Source organism: Prionailurus viverrinus, chromosome B1, assembly GCF_022837055.1.
Source record: "Prionailurus viverrinus isolate Anna chromosome B1, UM_Priviv_1.0, whole genome shotgun sequence".
In the NCBI taxonomy this organism is placed as follows: Eukaryota; Metazoa; Chordata; class Mammalia; order Carnivora; family Felidae; genus Prionailurus; species Prionailurus viverrinus.
This window is the reverse complement of record NC_062564.1, coordinates 6,579,043-6,600,269: the sequence shown is the minus strand read 5'-3', so window position 1 is coordinate 6,600,269 and position 21,227 is coordinate 6,579,043. Positions and strand designations below refer to the sequence as shown.

At 39.3% G+C, this 21,227-nt stretch overlaps 1 non-coding gene and 2 pseudogenes across 1 annotated transcript; 2 read left to right on the top strand and 1 right to left on the bottom strand.

Moving 5' to 3' along the window:
• Window positions 1-5,421: 5,421 nt before the first annotated feature.
• Window positions 5,422-12,417, top strand: LOC125163813 (osteoclast-stimulating factor 1-like; annotated as a pseudogene).
• On the top strand, window positions 7,424-7,508 carry TRNAQ-UUG (transfer RNA glutamine (anticodon UUG)). The gene has a single exon. It is a non-coding gene; the product is annotated as a tRNA-Gln (tRNA).
• A 1,129-nt stretch (window positions 12,418-13,546) lies between the features above and the next one.
• The window catches only part of LOC125163812 (succinate--CoA ligase [ADP-forming] subunit beta, mitochondrial-like), a 61,639-nt pseudogene continuing 53,958 nt past the window's right edge, over window positions 13,547-21,227 (bottom strand).

Sequence of the window (21,227 nt, the reverse complement as noted above, 5' to 3'; positions counted from 1 at the left end):
AGAATACCTTGGTTTCATTTTGCTATCCAGGATGTCTGTTTGTATGTAGAGATTCAGAAAGATTTAAACACTGTTAAAATTTTAAAAAATTTTTTTCTCTAAGTTCTATTTGGTTCTTTTTCAACTTATCATTTGGGGACATTTTTTGCTTCTTTCCCCTTGTTTTTATGTCTTCTATTTCTTTTAACATGTTGAACATTAAAAAAAATTTAAATGTTTTATTAATTATTTATTTAATGTTTATTTTTGAGAGAGAGAGAGAGAGAGAGAGAGAGAGAGAGAGAAGAGGGAGACACAGAATCTAAAGCAGGCTCCAGGCTCTGAGCTGTCAGCAGACAGCCTGACTCAGGGGGTTCGAACCCACAAACCGTGAGATCATGACCTGAGCTAAAGTCAGACTCTCAACTCACTGAGCCACTCAGGCACCCCTTTAAAATTTTTAAAAAATGTTTATTTTTGAGAGAGAGATTGTGAGCAGGGGAAGAGCAGAGGGAGAGGGAGACACAGAATCGGAAGCAGGCTCCAGGCTCTAAGCTGTCAGCACAGAGCCCAAGTTGGGGGCGGGGGGAGCTGAAACTCACAAATTGCAAGGTCATGACCTGAGCCGAAGTCGGATGCTTAACGAGGGAGCCATCCAGGCGCCTCAGAACACTCTTAATTTATAATCTGTATCTGATGATTTTGTGTAATGAGGTCTTGGTTGGTCTGTTTGCATTGTTTGCTTTTCCTAAAGTTTGCATTCAAATTTATTGGCATTTTATCTGTGAGAATTATCAGAAGCCCAGTTTAAGGGACATAGTTTTTGGAAGATACCTGCTGCTTTTTCCAAGTGCCTAAGGATATTGTGGATACAAATTTCTTTGTTGTTTGCCTTTGTAGAGAGACCATCGTTCTCTCTCCTTAACCCTTCCTTGGGACCATGACCCTTCCTGAGTTCTAGCTTTATCAGGGTTCCCTTCATTCCAATTTCCCCTCACCCTGTATGTACACACACACACACACACACACACACACACACACACACACACACAGTTCTAGGTCAGTTGGATCTTGCCAATCTCTATACTGACCCACCTTTCCATGTTATTTCCAGCCCTAGAGTTTATGGGTTAATACAGTATTCAATATTCAATGTTTCACTCTGCATTTTAAAATTATTTAATGTTTTTGCAAATTTTACATATAATTATTTAAAAAAATTTTTTTAATTTAAATTTTTAAAATTATTTTTTAAAGTTTTTTGAGTGTACTTGACCCTCAGTGTTATTACATTAATTTCAGGTGTGTAACAGTGATTTGACAAGTTTATACCATATGATCTCATTCATATGTAGAAACTAAAAAGAAAATGAATAAACAAAAACCAGAATTGGACCCATAAATACAGAGAACAAACTGATGGTTGCCAAGGGAGGCATGTAGGGGGGATGAGCAAAATGGATGAAGGGGAGAGGGAGATAGAGGCTTTGAATTGCAGAATGGGTAAGTCACAGGAATAAAAGGTACTGCGTAGGTGGGTATCAGTGGTATTCTACTAACATTGCACAGTGACGTGTGGTAGCTCCCTTGTGGTGACCGTAACATAATGCATAAATTTGTCGAAATCATTCTGTGTTTTTAGATATTCATTATAATCATTAACTTGATGAAAATGGAAGTCACCTAGTTACGTCCTTGGGTAACACAATTGGCTAGGTTTAGAAATCCGCCAACTACTTTTTAGATTATCTAACACACCTACAATAGAGTTATAAGCAGTTTCACTTCTAATTCCATCCACCCACCGTATCTTTCTGACAAATGTCTTCAACAGTAAGAGCTTGGCTTCTTTATACCCACCAGACTCTGTGCTCCTTTAATGGCTGAAGTACTCTGATATGTTTTTCCCTTTGGCTTATTGGATCTGATTCTTTTGAAATGGAGATGGTTTGGAGGGTTCCAATACGGTGTGTCTGAACCCAGAGACTATGCTCACTCAGCTCTGTCTTCTTGCTTGTGCTACATGGCTACTCAATTAGCAAGTTGTATTAATTCTATGTCCCGAATACCCTCAAGCCCATCTCCTTCTTTTCATCCATTAGCATAAATCCAGCACCCCAACAGTTCTTTTTGGAAAATTCTAGGCGCCTCTCCTAACTAGCTGATGCTCATAGGTAGCCTGGGCTCTGTCACATTCTCTCTCACTGGCCCCGTCCACTCAAAGCCCCAGAGCTTCTGAAGCCCCACACCTCCACGGCCTCCTCTTTGCTGTGTTGCCCACAGTGAACATTTCAGCTTCCTTTGAAGCCCAGCTTAGGTGTCACTTTCTCCTGGAAGCATTCCCTTACCCTCTAGAACTTACCACCCTTTCTCAGACGTGTCTTTTTGCCTGGTCTCTGTGAGCTTATCACACTGCATTGTAATATGTCTTCGTCCTGACTCCCTTCAAGCCTGTCAGCTCTGGGGTCAGCTGCTCTTAGTTTTTTCTGGTCCCTGGAGCCAGGTGTAGGTCTGTACCTGATGCAGGATAGGTGCTCAGTAAATGTCTTATGAATTTGGGCTGTTCCTGTTTGATAGGAATAAACCAGGGATATGAGCTAGAAGGTGAATATTGATTGGAAAAACAACAGCAAAAACACTGTCACTTCAAGGTGGGAAGAGCAGGTGTAGACACCCTGTAAGTAGACAAAACTGCCAGATTGTTGCCTTAAATGACATATGGGACAGATTCCCATGTCTTAAAAATGGGAACCCTTGGCTACTGGTGAGGAGCTAGCCTCATTTGGGTCCATCCATCAACGTTCAGGGTCAGAAGGTCCAATCTCTTTGTTCCCTTTGCGCAGGAAGTGAGTCCTTAACCCCTCAAGCATAGACACCTTAGGTCTAAAGTCTAATTCAGGCTCAAAGGGGTAGTATACGGTGACCCTGAATCCAATAAATCATAAAAGGGGGTGGGATGGGAATTGCTCAGGAAAAGCAAAATGCCAGAGTTGGAAATGATCACATTCCTCTGTCAGTCCCTAACCACGTGGGAGGGCCACCCCCACCATCTTTGCTGGGCTCTGCTGCTGCAAAAACGAGGCGACATTCTTTCGTCACCCCTCTGCAATGAGGTCTAGCTTGAGCCCTCTACCTCCCGCTGTGCCATCGGTCCTATCCCCACATCATGTCCCCATTTCTGTTTTTGGAACAAATCTTGTGGGATCGTGACTCACAGCCATCAGCAGCTCGGCACACTTAGGACAAAGAAGCTTTCTCTCTCCTGTGACCAATCCCCAACAACTTAATGATTGGGTTTCTCGCCCCTAGCTGAGCACATTAACTGGCCGACAGCTGCTTCTTCATGCCAAGCTTTGGGGTTTGGCAACCTCTTCTTTTCCCACCCTCCCTGGGCCTCTGTGGTGGCCACCAGTTGATAGAACTGCTAAAGTGCCTCCTTCCTGCATTCATGTTGACAGACGGATGGACGGACAGACGGTTGGGCGATCCCCAGGATGGGTTTCCCCCTGACAATTTCCTTCTCCTCAGGGTTGGCTGAGATTTCATCTGCTAGCTTGCAGGAGGGAATACTAAATTACCTTTTCTAGTACATCTCTGGATTGCTAAAGATGGAAAACTGTTTGTTCCCATTGATAAACTGTGAATCCAAACACTTCCAACACTGAAGCCAGATTAATAAAGGTATTAGTAGGGCCAGTATCTTAGAGTTCTAAGTGGAGCTAAGGACTTGGAAGACTCCAAGGCTTGGGGAAAATATTAATGCACGCCGAGCAAGATACTAGTTTAGTGTAATCAACTTTTGCATGAGTTTGTTTAGCTTCAGTGCAATTACTTTGATTACTGTCTTAGTGAACAGTAGAAATATTATGAATATAAAAATAGATATTGTTTTGCTGGCACAGCAAATAGACTTTATAAGTTCATGCTTGGTGAGCATCAATTTGGAAATGCTTATTTTTAATAAAAGCACTAATGAACATAAAGAAACTGGCTTAAAAATCTTAAAACAAAAGAATTGATGACTCAATAAATTCTACATATACTACCATAGACTTTTGAGATGTATAAAATATTTTATGTAACAATGTAGCATTTCAAAATAATAGGAAGTATAGAGTTGCCCTTGGTTAGACTTTATAGTTTTTTTTTAAATGTTTATTTTTGGGAGAGAGAACACACAAATAGGGGAGGGGCAGAGAGAGAGGGGAGCAAAGGATCTGAAGCAGGCTCTGTGCTGACAGCAGGCTTGAACCCACGAACCATGAGATCATGACTGGAGTCTAACTCAGACACTTAACTGACTGAGCCACCCAGGTGCCCCTAGACTTTATAGTTTTTAAATTAGGTGAAAGATGAAGCAAAATTGAGAACAGGGAACATAAAACTTCAGTTATAACCACAGATCCCTTTAAAATATATACATTTCCACCTTAGGGTATGATCAATAATAATTGCTAAACATGATATTGTAAGTACAAAAGGTTTTCTACACTTTTTTTGGCTGTTTCAATTATTTGCAGTGGGCCTGTTTGCTTTGCATTCCTTAGTCTTTGCTGGAAATTCCTATCAATCGGCTGTTGGTGACTTGTTTTGGGGTAGATGACGATTCCCTGAACAATGCAAACTGGGCTTTGCTTGCTTGCTGCCACATTTTTTAAGAGGTGCCCTGTCGTGTCGTCTGGACCTCACGCTGCACTCTGAGCTATCTGGACAGGTGTTGTTGTGAGTACTGAAGAAGATTCTTCACTGAAGCACACTTTAGTCAGGCTCCTGAATCTTCTCTTAGGCACATCTATGGACCTCCTTGTAAACTCCAGTTTTAGAAAGAGCCCTGATAAGTCCTTTTAATCAGAACCTCGACTATTGATTTCTGGCCACCCTTTATATCTGATGGCGTTTTTCATCCCCCACCATCTCTCTGGTGAGGCCCCATCCCCTGGCCTGCAAGCATCCCATTAGGTCAGTTTAGCTGGTAACTCCTTATCCCATTCACTGGCCCCACCCTGTTCCTTGGCCATAGATTCCCATTATCCCATGATGTTTGGAGATGAGCCTCCTCTCTCCAACCCACTGCAAGATCCCATTTTGCAGTGCTTCCCACAACTATTATCATGGCCCCCTTAACAAGAATCACGAACGTGTGTGTGTGTTTTTTTTTCCTCTAATAATATTGCCAGTTGAAGAAACTACAGCTCTGAGAAGGCAAATGGCTTGTCCAAGGCCCTTGGGCTGGATTGCACTGAAATGGGGGACTAGTAAGTCGACTGTGGATTTCATAGGATAAAAGGGGCAGACAGTGTGGTAGGCAGAATGGCCCCTGGCTTGTGACTATGTTGGCAAGGGGGAACTAAGGTTGCAGATAGTAAGAATGATAATCAGCTGACATTAAAATAAAGAGATTTGCCTGGATCCTCTGGGTGAGTTCAAGGTAATCAAAGTATCATGGGGTCCCAAATTAAGGAAGAGGAGGGCAGAGCAGTTAGGGCCACGGTGAAGCACTGTGATGCTATCCCCACCATGCTGCTGGTTTTGCAGATGGAGGAAGTGTCCACCAGACAAGGAAGGCAGCTGCCTCTAGAAGCTGGAAAAGGCAAGACAAGGGAGTCCCCCCTGCAGCCTCCATTAAGGACAGCAGCCCTGCCCACACCTTAATTTGAAGCCTGTGAAACTCGTATCTGACCTCCAGAAAGGAAGGGGAAAATAAGGAGGTAGAAGAGAAGGCAAAAGAGTTGAGTTGAATGTAGAAAGATGAAGGACAAAGAGATGTGAAGAAGGTTAAGAGAATGATGAAGTTGGAGGGAAGGCAACAGAGATGAGGAGTTTTCAAGTTCACTTTGCAAAGAGCTTTATGATCTGAGCACCTTGACCCCCTAAAAGGGGGTTCTGAGTAGGTGCTAATACCCCCATTTTAGAGATGAGGAAAGTCAGGCTTTGAGTGTTTGACTCAACCAAAATAACTTGGACAGACATGTAGGCAGAGAAACAGGAGGTAGCCAGAATTCGACATGCAAACTATCAAGTGCGTAAAGCTTTGAGTGCAATTGGCTTTAAGCAGGTAGGTTCCTGATTTTTTTCTTTTCAAAATTATTAGCAATATTAATAAACAAACTTTGTAACACTAACCAAATTTAAATTAAAAAATTAATCCTGGCCCGGCTAACCCATGCAAATTATGTCTTTATGTTACCTTCTTATATTTTCATGATACATACACAATTTTGCATGGTTCTGATTATAGTATAAATATAATTTTTTTCCTTTGTATCATAAATAATTCCTATATTGTGTCAGTCTTCATAATTTTAATTCATAATGGCTGTTTGACATTTCATCACACTGATGTATAATAACAAGAAATTTCCATATTGTTGGACTTTGGTTCAGTTTCTTGATCTAAATAAGGGTGCAATGAACATCTTTAGATACATACCATTTTCCTTTTTTTAAAATTTTTATTTAAATTTCAATTAGTTAACATACAGTGAAATATTAGTTTCAGATGTACAATATAGTGATTCAATAATTCTATGCATTACTTAGTGTTCATCATGGCAAGCGTACTCTTGGATCTCCTACACCTGTTTTACCCCTCCCCCCCCCACCCTTTTCCCCCACCCATCAGTTTATTCTCTATAGTGAAGAGTCTGTTTCTTGGTTTGTCTCTCTTTCTCTTTCTTTTTCCCCCTGTGCTCATTTGTTTTGTTTCATAAATTTCACATATGACTGAAATCATACAGTATCTGTCTTTCTCTGACTGACTTATTTTGCTCAGCATAATACTCTCTAGCTCTATCCATGTCATTGCAAATGGCAAGATTTCATTCTTTTTATGGTTGAATAATATTTCATGGTATATATCCACCACACCTTCTTTATCCATTCATCGGTCGATGGACGTTTGGGCTGGTTCCATAACCTGGCTATTGTTGATAGTGCTGCTGTAAACATTGGAGTGCTTGTATCCCTTTGAATTAGTATTTTTGCATCCTTTGCATAAATACCTAGTAGTGCAATTGCTGGACCGTAGGGTAGTACCCAAAATATAGAAAAAAAATTACAAAGTTGTACACCCCCAAAACAAATAATACACTTAAAAATGGCCAGAAGACATGAATAGATATTTTTCCAAAGAAGACCTACAGATACCTAACAGACCCATGAAAAGATGCTCAACATCCCTCATCATCAGGGGAATGCAAATCAAAATTAAAATGAGATATGGCCTCACACCTGTCAGAATGGCTAGAATCAGCAACACAAGAAACAACAGATGTTGGGGAGAGTGTGGAGAAAGTGAAACCCTCAGCTGGTGCCAATGCAAACAAGTGCAACCTCTCTGGACAACAGTAGGGAGGTTCCTCAAAAAGTTAAAAAAAGAACTACCCTATGAGAATTTTCCTGTTTTTTTTTTTTAAAGAATATTTAAGATAAATTACTTGGGGGTGCCTGGGTGGCTCAGTTGGTTGGGCTTCTGACTTTGGTTCAGGTCATGATCTCACGGTGTGTGGGTTCGAGCCCCACGTCAGGCTCTGTGCTGACAGCTCGGAGCCTGGAGCCTGCTTTGGATTCTGTGTCTCCCTCTCTCTGCCCCTCCCTGGCTCATGTTCTGTCTCTCTCTCTCTCTCTGTGTCTCATAAATGAATAAATATTAAAAAAAATTTAAGGTTAATTACTGGGACTGTGGGTATGGATATTCTCATTATTCCATATTTATTGACAAATCACTCCCAAAGCCATTGTACCAATTTATGCTGCATGGAGGCACAAGTTTACCAAACCTGGGCAGTCTTGGCAGTTAAACTTTTTCCCCCTCTAGTTTTTAAAGCCTTTATTTGTCTTTAGGACCTCAGATTAGCTAGTATATACTACTGGTGAGCAAAAGGGTAGAAGACCCCTCTGTGCATGCTTTTATATTGATTTGCTGAATTAAGTAATTTGTCTTTATTTGCATTTCAGAATATCAAGGGGTATTAAGGAAAAATATAAATTTCACCGAAATCAACAATTAGTCCTAGAAATGCTAGAGAAGAAAGGGGGTTACCAATGACTTGCTTTATCCCAATTTAATAAACTCTAACTGTGGAGAATGCCTACGAGTGAAGTCACTTAGGAGGACAATGGGAGAACTGGGAGGCACACTGTCTGAACTCGTGGCCACAGACACTTCAAGTCTCAAGACTGCTTGGTGGCAATATTTAGAAACAGTGACTAAGGCCAAGGACAGCTTCCCAGTAAAAAGTTCTGTGGTTAAAGATCATGCAGAATTGTTCTTAGGTTGTCTAGCAATACTGAGATGCCTGTCATTTTCTTTTAATTTTTTTAAGTTTATTTATTTTTGAGAAAGAGAGTGGAGGATGGGGGGCAGAGGATCTGAAACAGGCTCCGCACTGAGAACAGATAGCCTGATGAGGGGCTCAAACCCATGAACTGTGAGGTCCTGACCTGAGCTGAAGTTGGAGGCTCAGCTGATTGAGCCATGCAGGCACCCCTGTTTTTTTTTTAGATAAAACAAATTTTGTTATAAGTAATGTACCATATTTTAAGGGTAAACCATATTGATTCAGTATTTTTTTTAATTTTTTAATGTTTATTTATTTTTGACAGAGAAAGAGAGAGATGGAGCATGAGCAGGGGAGGGGTAGAGAGAGAGGGAGACACAGAATCCTAAACAGGCTCCAGGCTCTGAGCTGTCAGCACAGAGCCCGACGTGGGGCTCAAATTCACAGACTGCGAGATCATGACCTGAGCCGAAGTCGGACGCTCAACCGACTGAGCCACCCAGGCGCCCCTTTATTCAGTATTTTTATACAGTATGAAATGACCACCTCAATAGGTCTAGTTACCATCTATCCCCCCACAAAATTGTTACATTATTAACTATATTCCCCTTGCTTTACATTACATTCTCAATTATTTATTTTATAGCTGGAAGTTTGAACTTCTTACCTTCACCTATTTCGCCTGCCCTCCCAACTCCCTTCCCCTGTGCCAACCACCAGTTTGTTTCAGGTATCTATGAATATGTTTCTGTTCTGTTTTTGGTTTGTTTTAGATTCTATGTGTAAGTCAAATAATATTTTGTCTTTCTCTTATTTCACTTTGCATAACACCCTCTGGGTCCATTCTTGTTCTTGTAAATGTCAAGACCTCATCATTTTTTTGATGGCTGAGTAATACTACATTGTGTATGTGTGTGTGTGTACAAGCACATCTTCTTATCCATTCATCTATCAATGGACACACACATTTAGGTCTTAAATCCATATTGAGTTTATTCTTGTGTGTAGTATAAGAAAGCTGTTTAGTTTCATCCTTTTGCATGTATTTTTCCAGTTTTCCCAACACCATTTATTAAAGGGACAGTTTTTGCCCCGCTGTATGTTCTCATTTCCTTTGTCATAAGTTAACAGACCACTAAGTATGGGGTTGTTTCTATGCTCTATATTCTGTTCGGTTGATCTATGTTTGTATTTGCACCATCATCATATTGCTTTGATTGCTGTAACTTTTTACTGTAGTTTGAAATCAGGGAGGGTGATACCTCCAACTTTGTTCTTGCTCTAGGTAGCTTTGGCTCTTCGGGGTCTTGTGCGGTTCCATATGAATTTCATGATTATTCTAGTTCTGTAAAAAAATGCCTTTGTTTTTTTGATAGAGATTACATTGAATCTGTAGATTGCATTTTATATCCACCTGATCCATGAACATGGACCATTTCACCATTTATTTGTGTCTTTTTTCAATGTCTTTAATTAATGTCTTAGAGTTATCAATGTACAGGTCTTTTACCTATTAGTTAAACTTATTCCTATGTATTTTATTCTTTTTGATGCGGTTGTAAATGGGGTGGTTCTCTTATTTCTCCTTTTGATAGCTATTAGTGTATAGAAACCACAGATTTCTGTATATTAATTTCAAATCCTACAATTCTGCTGAATTCATTTTTCTAAAAGTTTTTTGGTAGAGTCTTTAGGGTTTCTGTGTGTAGTATCATGTCAGCTGTAAACAGTGACAGTTTTAGTTTTCTCTTCTAAGTGGATGCATCGTATTTCTTGCCTCATTGCTAGGACTATGACTTCCAATACTATGTGGACTAAAACTGGTAAGAGTGCATCCTTGTCTTGTTGCTGGTGTTAAAGGAAAAGCTTTCAGCTTTTGACTACTGATTGTAATGTTAGTGCTGGGCTTGTCATTATATGGCTGTTATTATGTTCAGGTATATTCCCTCTATACTCACTCTGTTGAGAGTTTTATCATAAACAGATGGTGAATTTTGTCACATGCCTTGTCTGCATCTATTGAGATGATTGTATGATTTTTATCTTCCTTTTTTATTAATGTGGTATATCATACTGACTGATTTGCAGATGTTGAATCATCCTTGCATCCCTGCAATAAATCCCACTTGGTCATGACATATTATACTTATATTATTCTTGAAAACAGGCTATTAATATTGCATTGAGTATCTTACATCTGTGTTCATCAGGGGTATTGATTGGCCTGTAGTTTTTTTCTTTATGTAGTGTCTTTGTCTGGTTTTGGTATCTGGGTAATGCTGACCTCTTATAATGAGTTTGGAAATGTTCTTATCTTTTTAATTATTCGGAATAATTTGAGGAGGGTAGGTACAAACTCTTCTTGAAATGTTTGCAGAATTCACCTATGAAGCTGTCTGGTCCTAGATTTTCTTGTTGGGAATTTTTTTTTATTACTGATTCAATTTTATTATTAGTAAAAAAACCCCATAAAATTATATTTATAGAAATTTTTCCATTTCTTCTGGGTTGTCTAATTTTCTGATGTCTAATGTTTATAATATTTTCTTATCCATCGTATTTCTGTGGTATAGATTATAAATTCTAATTTTATTTATTTCCTTGGTGAATCTAGCTAAAGGTTTGTTGATTTTGTTTATCTTTACAAAGAACAAGCTCTTAGTTTCTAAAATTTGACTTCTTTAGTGTTTATTTCATGTATTTCGGCTCTGATCTTTATTACTTTCTTTTTTTCTACTAACATAAGGGTTTAGTCTTTTTTTTTTTTTTTTCCTTTATGGTAAAGTTAGATTTTTTTTTTGTTCTGTTTTTAGTTATTTTTTTTCTTGTTTCATAAAGTACCCTGCACTGCTATGAAATTCCTTCTTACAACTGCTTTTACTGCATCCCAAAGATTCTGGCTCATTGTGTTTCCATTTTCATTTGTCTCAAGGTAGTTTTTGATTTCCTTTCTGTTTTTCCCATGTGCGCATTGGCTGTTAAATAACATGTTGAATCTGCATATTTCTTTTCCAATTTTCTTCTTGTAGTAAATTTCTGGTTTCAGACCATCATAGTCAGAAAAGATAGGTGATTTGATTTCAATCTTCTTAAATTTATTGCGACTTGTTTTGTGGCCTACCATGTGATCTATCTTGGAGAATGTTTCATGTGCACTTGATAAGAGTATTTATTCTGAAGGTTTTGAATGGAATGTTCTGTCTAAAGTTCATCTGGCCTAATGTGTGTGTGTTTTGATTACAAATTGAATTTTTCTTCAGCCGGGCCTTCAGGAGACTGGGTGGCCAGACAGCAGGGTAGGGCACTATACCCTGTAGCTCAGCCTGTGTTCACTGGTCCCAAGGGTGGGTGCAGGTCCTTGAAGGCACTCAAAAAGAAACTTTCGGGCCCCCAGAATGCTGTGTAGCGGGGGACTAGGTTGGCTTTTGGGGCGTGGTCTTGAGGCTCAGCAGCTCCAGGAAACGCCATTTTGAAACCACCTCCTAAACCCGTCAAACCAGGGCAAGTTAAAGCATTGAGACCCCTTTATGCATTAGAACCATGAACTCCAGATGAATTGTGCTTTGAGGAAGGTGATATTACCTACCTTACTGATGTGGTACCAATTGGTGGAAAGGCACCTCCAAAGGCAGGACTAGGCTAATCCCAGGCAACTATGTGGCCAAGCTCACAGAATCCATTGACAGTCCACTGTATGAAATTGCAAAAAAGAGGCAACTTGAGCTGTTTGAAAGAGTGTTTGGACAACTGGGTTGGTGTCAATGGCTTAGACAAAGCTAGAAGCACTGCCCTATACTGGGCATGCCACAGAGGGCACAAAGATAACAGGGGGAATGCTGTTTCCTCAACCAAAGATTGAATTGAACCAACAGAACAAGTTGGGAGACACAGCTTTGCAGGATGCTACCTGGAAGGGTTCTGCAGATAATGTCCAGTTGCTTCTGGAAAAAGTACAAGAACAGACTTAAGAAACCATGAGAAAAAGCATGTCCTGGATGTGACTCCTAATGCTGCCTGTGCATGTCTCCTAAAAATGAAACAGGGAACAGATACTGTTCAAATATTAAGCAATGCCAAGGAGTATCTTGATGATGAAGTCTCGGATTTATTCCCTTTTGGAGATTTGAGATCTAAAACTTTTGTTGCTTTTCCATTATAAAACCTTTATCCTTGCCAGAAGGGTGCTGATAACTTTTTTTTTTTAAGTCTATATGAACATGGACGTATTGCACGTGTTTGAGTACAATGTGTAAAAGTGTAGGTTCTTAGTGTCAGTTTGCCAATAAGTGACTGGATACTTTGCTGCATAAAGTACATTTTTATTCACCAGAGTAGAACAAGAAGAGATTATTTCTATTTAACAAGCTAAAGGAAATTTAATAACTTTTTTCTTAAAATAAGAATGGTTGCTTTAGTTTTTTGTATGTTTGTTTTTTAGGTAACTTCTTTACCTTAAGGATTGAAATATTTGGGTTGGATTTTTAAAGGGGGAAATACTAGTTATAACTTAATGAACCAAAAAACTTCACAGAAAATCATCAGCTGGTCTAACAAAAATAAACACTTTAAGAGACTGTAAAAAATTGAATTTTTTTCACATTGGGAGATTTTTATTAACTTAGATTGACATTGTTAATTTTGTCTGCCAAGTCCTTGCTGAATGTATCTTTGTTTGCTACAGACCTACAGGTTTTTATCAATAACCCGGGATTATGAAGACTTATAGTTATCAGTGATTTGTAATGGTTAAAACAACGTTAAAATAACAAGTTACTTCACTGAAATACTGAAAAGAATATCCTGGGGAGTGTTTGAAAGCTCTGTTTCTAAATAGTAATTGATATATTTAGATAGGTATTTGGTATTGAAGATAAGTACTTACATAAAACATTGGTAATACATTGCTCTACTAATGAGGCTAGTTATTAACTAGTATATTTCCAACACTAAAGGATAAAGCTTTATATTCATATTTATTTTATTCATAGAACTCTTACCAATGAAGAATGTTGTAGCCAACAATAAAGCGGCATATTGTGAGTGATATTCTGTAGAAGTGAAAAAGAAGCCTGCAGTGGAAGAAACTAGAAAAGTGTACTATGTATCCTTTATACAAACCCACTCTGAACAGAATTAAATGCAGACCAAATGCTTTTAAAAACTTTTGTGCCTTGCTGGCCATTGCAGTATCCACACACTAAAGATAAAAGGAATAATAATAATACAGAACAGTGTTTTAAATGACTGTAGCTCATTTAAACCCTTCAGCCATCCACTGGGTTGTCAGATCACATTGGCAACTAAAATTTGACATCCTCCTGGGCTTGCTTTGTTAAGGTCCCTATTTCAGAGAACTTTACAACCATTTTAGCAGCTTCATCCAAGTCATCACAAGCAAGAATTTTAAGTCCATTGTCTGTTATCAGTGCCTTAGCATCATCAACTCTTCTACACTGTAACTGTACTACAATAGATATTTTAATTTCTAAGTCATGTACGGCGATAACTATACCCTGTGCAATAACATCATGTCGTATGATTCCTCCAAAAATGCTGACCAGAATAGCCAGGACCTGTTTATCTGAAGTGATAAGCTTAAATGCCTCTGTTACTTGATGGACTGTGGCATCACCAACATCAAGAAGGTTTTCTGGAGTCCTCCATGAAGTTTTATTCCATCCCTTGTGGCCAGCCAATCCAGCACCATTTACTAGACAGCCTATATTTCCACCTGGGCCAATGTAGTTGAGATCCACCTCAGTGAATCTCTGTCCCTTTGATTTTCCTGGGTCTCATTGAGTAAGTCAAAGATTTTTGTCTGGAGATAAGCTGAATTAGAATCAAAGTTCATCTTTGCATCCATGCACAGCACAACTCCATCTGAATCCTCGACCATTGGATTCCTTTCTTCCGTGGTTGCATCATATTTCCGGAAAGGGTTGTAAAGCTTGATCACATTTTCTGCCACAGAATTCACAATATTAGGTGGAAATCCCATCTTCTGTTTGGGCCAGACAGCCCGTTCCTTTTTGATGCCTTCTAAATTATCAATAGGTTCTTCAACTGTGGCCTTAGTCTCAGTAGCAACGTCATCAGTGTTGACACCACCTTGCGAACTTCCTGTTAATACAGGACCTTGAAATGACCTTTCCATTGTTATTGCAAAGCAGTATTCTTTGCAATATCTTTCTAGCATATCTTTGCTCATCCACCAAATACTTGATTGCATATTCTCCCCTTTTTTGCTGTTTTCTTGGTAAACGACTCCTCCCCAGTCCCTTCTGAGGAAACGTTTTTTGCTTCTTGTGGAGAGAAAACTGTCTCCACTCCCCCTTTGAAGCCACTGTCAAATGTTTCTCTTCCTCTACCACCAGCTAAAACATGTGCCTTTTTCATAAAATCTTTTGAATCTAATTTTTTGCCAATTGCATAAACTCCATCTGGTGATTCTGCCACTTGTCCTTTGGGAATAGAGACACCAGCTTCTTGTATCCGTATTCATGTGTCGATGCAGTGAGAGATTCCTTTGTTGTTGCTACTGTATATGGAGTCCATGGTTGTTAAACAATCCAGAACTTCTCAGAGCCTGGGCAGTAGCCTATGACACCAACCAGCACCTAGAAATTGAAGTTTTTTAGTGAAGTTTTTTAATTCGGATATAGCTAACTTAAGGTGTTATGTTAGTTTCAGGTATACAATATAGTGATTCAAGAATTCAATACATTATGCAGTGCTCATCATGATAAGTATACTCCTTCACCTACTTCCCCCATTTCCCTCCCTCCTCCCCTCTGCTAACCATCAGTTTGTTCTCTGTAGTTAAGAGTTGGTTTCTTGGTTTATCTCTTTTTCTCTCTCTTTTCTTTTTTCCTTTGCTTCATTTGTTTTGTTTTTCAATTCCATATATGAGTGAAATCATATGGTATTTGTTTCTCTCTGACTTATGTCACTTAGCATTATACCTTTTAACTCTACCCATGTTGTTACAAATGGCAAGATCTCATTCTTTTTTATGCCTGAATAATATTCCATTGTGTATATGTACCACATCATCTTTATCCATTCATTTATCAAAGGCTGCTTCCATAATTTGGCTATTGTAAATAATGCTGCAATATACAGGGGTGCATTATCCCTTTGAGTCAGTGTTTTTGTATTTTGGGGGTAAATACCCAGTAGTATGATTACCAGATTGTGTGGTAATTCTATTTTTAATTTTTGAGGAACCCCCACACCGTTTTCCAGAGTGGCTGCACCAGTTTGCATTTCCACCAATAGTGCATAAGGCTTCCTTTTTCTCCACATCCTTGCCAACACTTGTTGTTTCTTGGGTTTTTTATTATAGTCATTCAGACAGGTGTGAGGTGATATCTCACTGTAGTTTTGATTTGTTTTTCCCTGATAATGAGTGACTTTTTTCCCTGATAATGAGCATTTTTTCATGTGTCTGCTGGCCATCTGTGTGTCTTTGGAGAAATATCCGTTCGTGTCTTCTGTCCAGTTTTTAGTTGGATTGTTTTTGTGGTGTTGAGTTGTATAAGTTCTTAATATATTTTGGATATTAACCCTTTATCAGATTTGTCATTTGCAAATATGTTCTCTGGCTCAGTAGGTTGTCTTTTAGTTTTGTTGACGGTTTCCTTTGACATGCACAAGTTTTCATTTCGATGTAGTCCTATAGTTTATCTTTGTTTTTGCTTCTCTTGCCTCAGGAGACATATCTAGAAAAATGTTACTGTGACCAGTATCAGAGAAATTACTGCCTGTGCTCTCTTCTAGGATTTTTATGGTCTCAGATCACACATTTAGGTCTTCAATCCATTTGAGTTTATTTTTATTTATATGGTGTGAGAAAGTGGTCCAGTTCCATTCTTTTTCATGTTACTGTCCAGTTTTCCCAACACCATTTGTTAAAGAGACTTTTTCCCATTGCGTAATCTTTCCATTTTTTGTTGAAGATTAATTGACCATATAATCGTAGGTTTATTCTGTTCCATGGATCCATATGTCTATTTTTGTGCCAACGCTGTAGTGTTTTGATTACTACAGCTATGCAGTATATCTTCAAATCTGGGATGGTGATACATCCAATTTTGTTCTTTTTCAAGATCGCTTTGGCTTTTTGGGGTCTTTTGTGGTTTCATACACATTTTAGAATAATTTGTTCTAAGTCTGTGAAAAATGCTATTGGTATTTTGATAGGGATTGCATTAAATATGTAGATTGCTCTGAGTAGTGTGGACAGTATAACAATATTTGTTCTTCTGATCCATGAGCACGAAATGTCTTTCATTTCTTCATGTTGTCTTCAATTTCTTTCATCAAGTTTCAGAATACAGGTCTTTTGCCTCTTTGATTACTTTATCCCTAGGTATTTTATTCTTTTTGATGCAATTGTAAATGAGATTTTTTTCTTCATTTTACCTCATGTTGCTTCATTATCCGAGTATACAAATGCAATTGATTTCTGTACATTGATTTTGTATCCTATGACCTTACTGAATTCATGTATCACCTCTAGTAGTTTTTTGGTGGAGTCTTTCAGGTTGCCTAGATATACTTTATGTCATTATCGTGAAAGTTTTACTTCTTCCTTATTCGGATGCTATAATTTCTTTTTGTTGTCTGACTGCTGTGGCTAGGACTTCCAGTACTATGTTGAATAAAAGCAGTGAAAATGGACATGCTTGTCTTGTTTTTGACCTTAGGGAAAGAGCTGAGTTTTTCATCATTGCGTATGGTGTTAGCTGTGCATTTTTCATATATGCTTTTTATTATGTTGAGTATGCTTCCTTTACACCTACTTTTTTGAGTTTTTTTTTTATCATGAATAAATATTATACTTTGTCAAGTGCTTTTTCTGCATCTACTGAAAGGATCATATCCTTTCCCTTGTTGATGTGAAGTATTACATTGATTGACTTGCAGATATTGAACCATCCTAGCATCCCAGGAATAAATCCTACCGGATTGTGATAAATGATTTTTTTAATGTACTTTTAGATATTGTTTGCTGCTATTTGTTGAGGCTTTTTGCATCTATGTTTATCAGAGATATTGGCCTGCGATTCTTTTTTTGTAGTGTTTTTCTGGTTTTGGTATGAGTGTAATGCTGGCCTCATAGAATGAATTTGGAAGATTTCTTTCCTCTTCTATTTTTTTGATTACTGATTCAATTTTATTTCTGGTAATCAGTTTGTTCAAATTTTCTATTTCTTCCTGATTCGGTTTTGGGAGGTTATGTGTTTCTAGGAATTTATCCATTTCTTCTAAATTGTCCGATTGGTTGGCATATTTTTGTATAACATTCATAATCTTTGTATTTGTGGTGTTAGTTGTTCTTTTGATTTCTGATTTTACATCCTCTATTTTTTTCTTTTCTTTTCTTTTCTTTTCTTTTCTTTTCTTTTCTTTTCTTTTCTTTTCTTTTTTTCTGATGAATCTGGGCTAGTTTTAACAATATTGTTGATCTTTCGAAGAACCAGCTCCTGGTGTCATTGATCTCTTCTATTTTTTGTTTGTTTTTATTTGATTTTAACTGCTCTAATCTTTATTATTTCCTTCCCTCTGCTGTTTGGGGGATTTTCTTGTTCTTTTTTCCATCTCCTGTAGGTGTTAAGGTTGGGTTGTTTGAGATATTTCTTGCTTATTGATGAAGGCCTGTCTTGTTATAATCTTTCCTCTTAGAATCACTTCTGCTGCATCTATCCATTCATCAGTTGATGGACATTTAGGCTCTTTCCATAATTTGGCTATTGGTGAGAGTGCTGCTATAAACATTGGGGTACAAGTGCCCCTATGCATCAGTACTCCTGTATCCCTTGGGTAAATTCCTAGCAGTGCTACTGCTGGGTCATAGGGTAGGTCTATTTTTAATTTTTTGAGGAACCTCCACACTGTTTTCCAGAGTGGCTGCACCAGTTTGCATTCCCACCAACAGTGCAAGAGGGTTCCCGTTTCTCCACATCCTCTCCAGTATCTATAGTCTCCTGATTTGTTCATTTTGGCCACTCTGACTGGCATGAGGTGATCTCTGAGTGTGGTTTTGATTTGTATTTCCCTGATGAGGAGCGATGTTGAGCATCTTTTCATGTGCTTGTTGGCCATCTGGATGTCTTCTTTAGATAAGTGTCTATTCATGTTTTCTGCCCATTTCTTCACTGGATTATTTGTTTTTTTGGGTGTGGAGCTTGGTGAGCTCTTTATAGATTTTGGATACTAGCCCTTTGTCCGATATGTCATTTGCAAATACCTTTCCCATTCCGTTGTTTGCCTTTTAAAAGATTTTTCATGAGTGATGGCTTGAAGATGGTGGCATAGGAGGACGCTGGGCTTACTGCATCCTGTGGGTCATTTAGAGTCCACCCACACCTGCCTGAATAACGAAGAAAACCACCAGAAGGCTAGCAGAATGGATTCTCCGGAGCCAAGTGTAGCCAAGAAGCCCACGGAAGAGGGTAGGAAGGGCGAAGAGGCGGTGTGCGCTACACGGACTGGTAGGAGGGAGCCAGGGTGGAGGGGCAGCCCGCTGGCAAAGCAGAGCCCCCCAGTCTGGCTTGCAAAAGCAGAGGGGCTGGGCAGAGTGTGTTTGGATAGCAAGTGGGGCTTAACATCTAGGTTATAAGTTAACAGCTGTGCTCGGAGAGCGGGAGGGCGGGAGGACAACGGGAGGGAGAGTTGTTGAGCCCCTGACAACAGAGTGCAGCTTGGTGGGGAACAAAGGTGCTTGTCAGTGCCATCTCCCTCGCCCATCCCCCAGCCAAAATCCCAAGGGGAACCAGTTCTGTCAGGGAACTTGCTTGCACCCCACGAACACCCAACGCGGTGCTTCTGCGGATCCATCCCTCCGGTTGGTCTGACTCCCTCCCAGTGCCGCAGGGCCCCTCCCAAAGCAGATTACTGAAGGAGAAGCGAGCTGAGCCTGCCCCTCCCGCCCCGGTGCACCTTGCCTATCCACCCCAGCTAATACGCCAGATCCCCAGCACCACAAGCCTGGCAGTGTGCAAGTAGCCCAGACGGCCATGCCACCCCAGTGAATCCTGTCCCTAGGAGAGGGGAAGAGAAGGTACACAACAGTCTTACTGTGGCCCCAGTGGTGGGCTGGGGGCAGACATCAGGTCTGACTGGCCCGCCCACCAACACAAGTTATTCAAGAAAGCACAGGGGAAGTGCCCCACAGTCCCACACCACTCCAGGGACTATCCAAAATGCCGAAATGGAAGAATTCCCCTCAAAAAACCCCCAGGAAATAACGACAGCTAATGAACTGATCAAAAACGATTTAAACAATATAACAGAAAGTGAATTTAGAATAACAGTCATAAAATTAATCGCTGGGCTTGAAAACAGTATAAAGGACAGCAGAGAATCTATTGCTACAGAGATCAAGGGACTAAGGAACAGCCAGGAGGAGCTAAAAAAATGCTATTAATGATCTGCAAAATAAAATGGAGACGACCAGAGCTCGGATTGAAGAGGCAGAGGAGAGAATAGGTGAACTAGAAGATAAAATTATGGAAAAAGAAGAAGCTGAGAAAAAGAGAGATAAAAAAAATCCAGGAGTATGAGGGGAAAATTAGAGTACAAAGTGATGCATTAAAGAGAAATAATCTACGCATAATTGGTATTCCAGAGGAGGAAGAGAGAGGGAAAGGTGATGAAGGTGTACTTGAAGAAATCATAGCTGAGAACTTCCCGGATCTGGGGAAGGAAAAAGGCATTGAAATCCAAGAGGCACAGCGAACTCCCTTCAGACATAACTTGAATTGATCTTCTGCACGACATATCATAGTGAAACTGGCAAAATACAAGGATAAAGAAAAAATTCTGAAAGCAGCTAGAGATAAACGTTCTCTAACATATAAAGGGAGACTTATAAGACTTGTGACCGATCTCTCCACTGAAACTTGGCAGGCCAGAAAGGAATGGAAGGAAATCTTCCATGTGATGAACACAAAAAATATGCAGCCAAGGATCCTCTATCCAGCAAACCTGTCATTTAGAATAGAAGGAGAGAGAAAGGTCTTCCCAAACAAACAAAAACCGAAGGAATTCTTCACTACTAAACCAGCCTTACAAGAGAACCAAAGGGGGATCCTGTGAGACAAAGTACCAGAGACATCACTACAAGCATGAAACCTACAGACATCACAATGACTCTAAACCCCTATCTTTCTGTAATAACACTGAACGTAAATGGACTAAATGTGCCAACCAAAAGACATAGGGTATAAGAATGGATAAAAAAACAAGACCCATCTATTTGCTGTCTACAAGAGACTCATTTTAGACCTGAGGACACTTTCAGATTGAAAGTGAGGGGATGGAGAGCTATTTATGATGCTACTGGAAGTCAAAAGAAAGCTGGAGTAACCATACTTACATCAGACAAACTAGACTTTAAATTAAAGGCTATAACAAGAGATGAAGAAGGGCATTATATAATAATTACAGGGTCTATCCATCAAGAAGAACTAACAATTATAAATGTCGATGCACCAAATACGGAAGCCCCCAAATATATAAAACAATTACTCACAAACATAAGCAACCTTATTGACAAGAATGTGGTAATTGCAGGGGACTTTAATACCCCACTTACAACAATGGATAGATCATCTAGGCACACGGTCAATAAAGAAACAAGGTCCCTGAATGATACATTGGATCAGATGGACTTGACAGATATATTTAGAACTCTGCATCCCAAAGCAACAGAATATACTTTCTTCTTGAGTGCACATGGAACATTTTCCAAGATAGATTACATATTGGGCCACAAAACAGCCCTACATAAGTATACAAGAATTGAGATCATACCATGCATACTTTCAGACCACAATGCTATGAAGCTTGAAATCAACCACAGGAAAAAGTCTGGAAAACCTCCAAAAGCATGGAGGTTAAAGAACACCCTACTAAAGAATGAATGGGTCAACCAGGCAATTAGAGAAGAAATTTAAAAATATA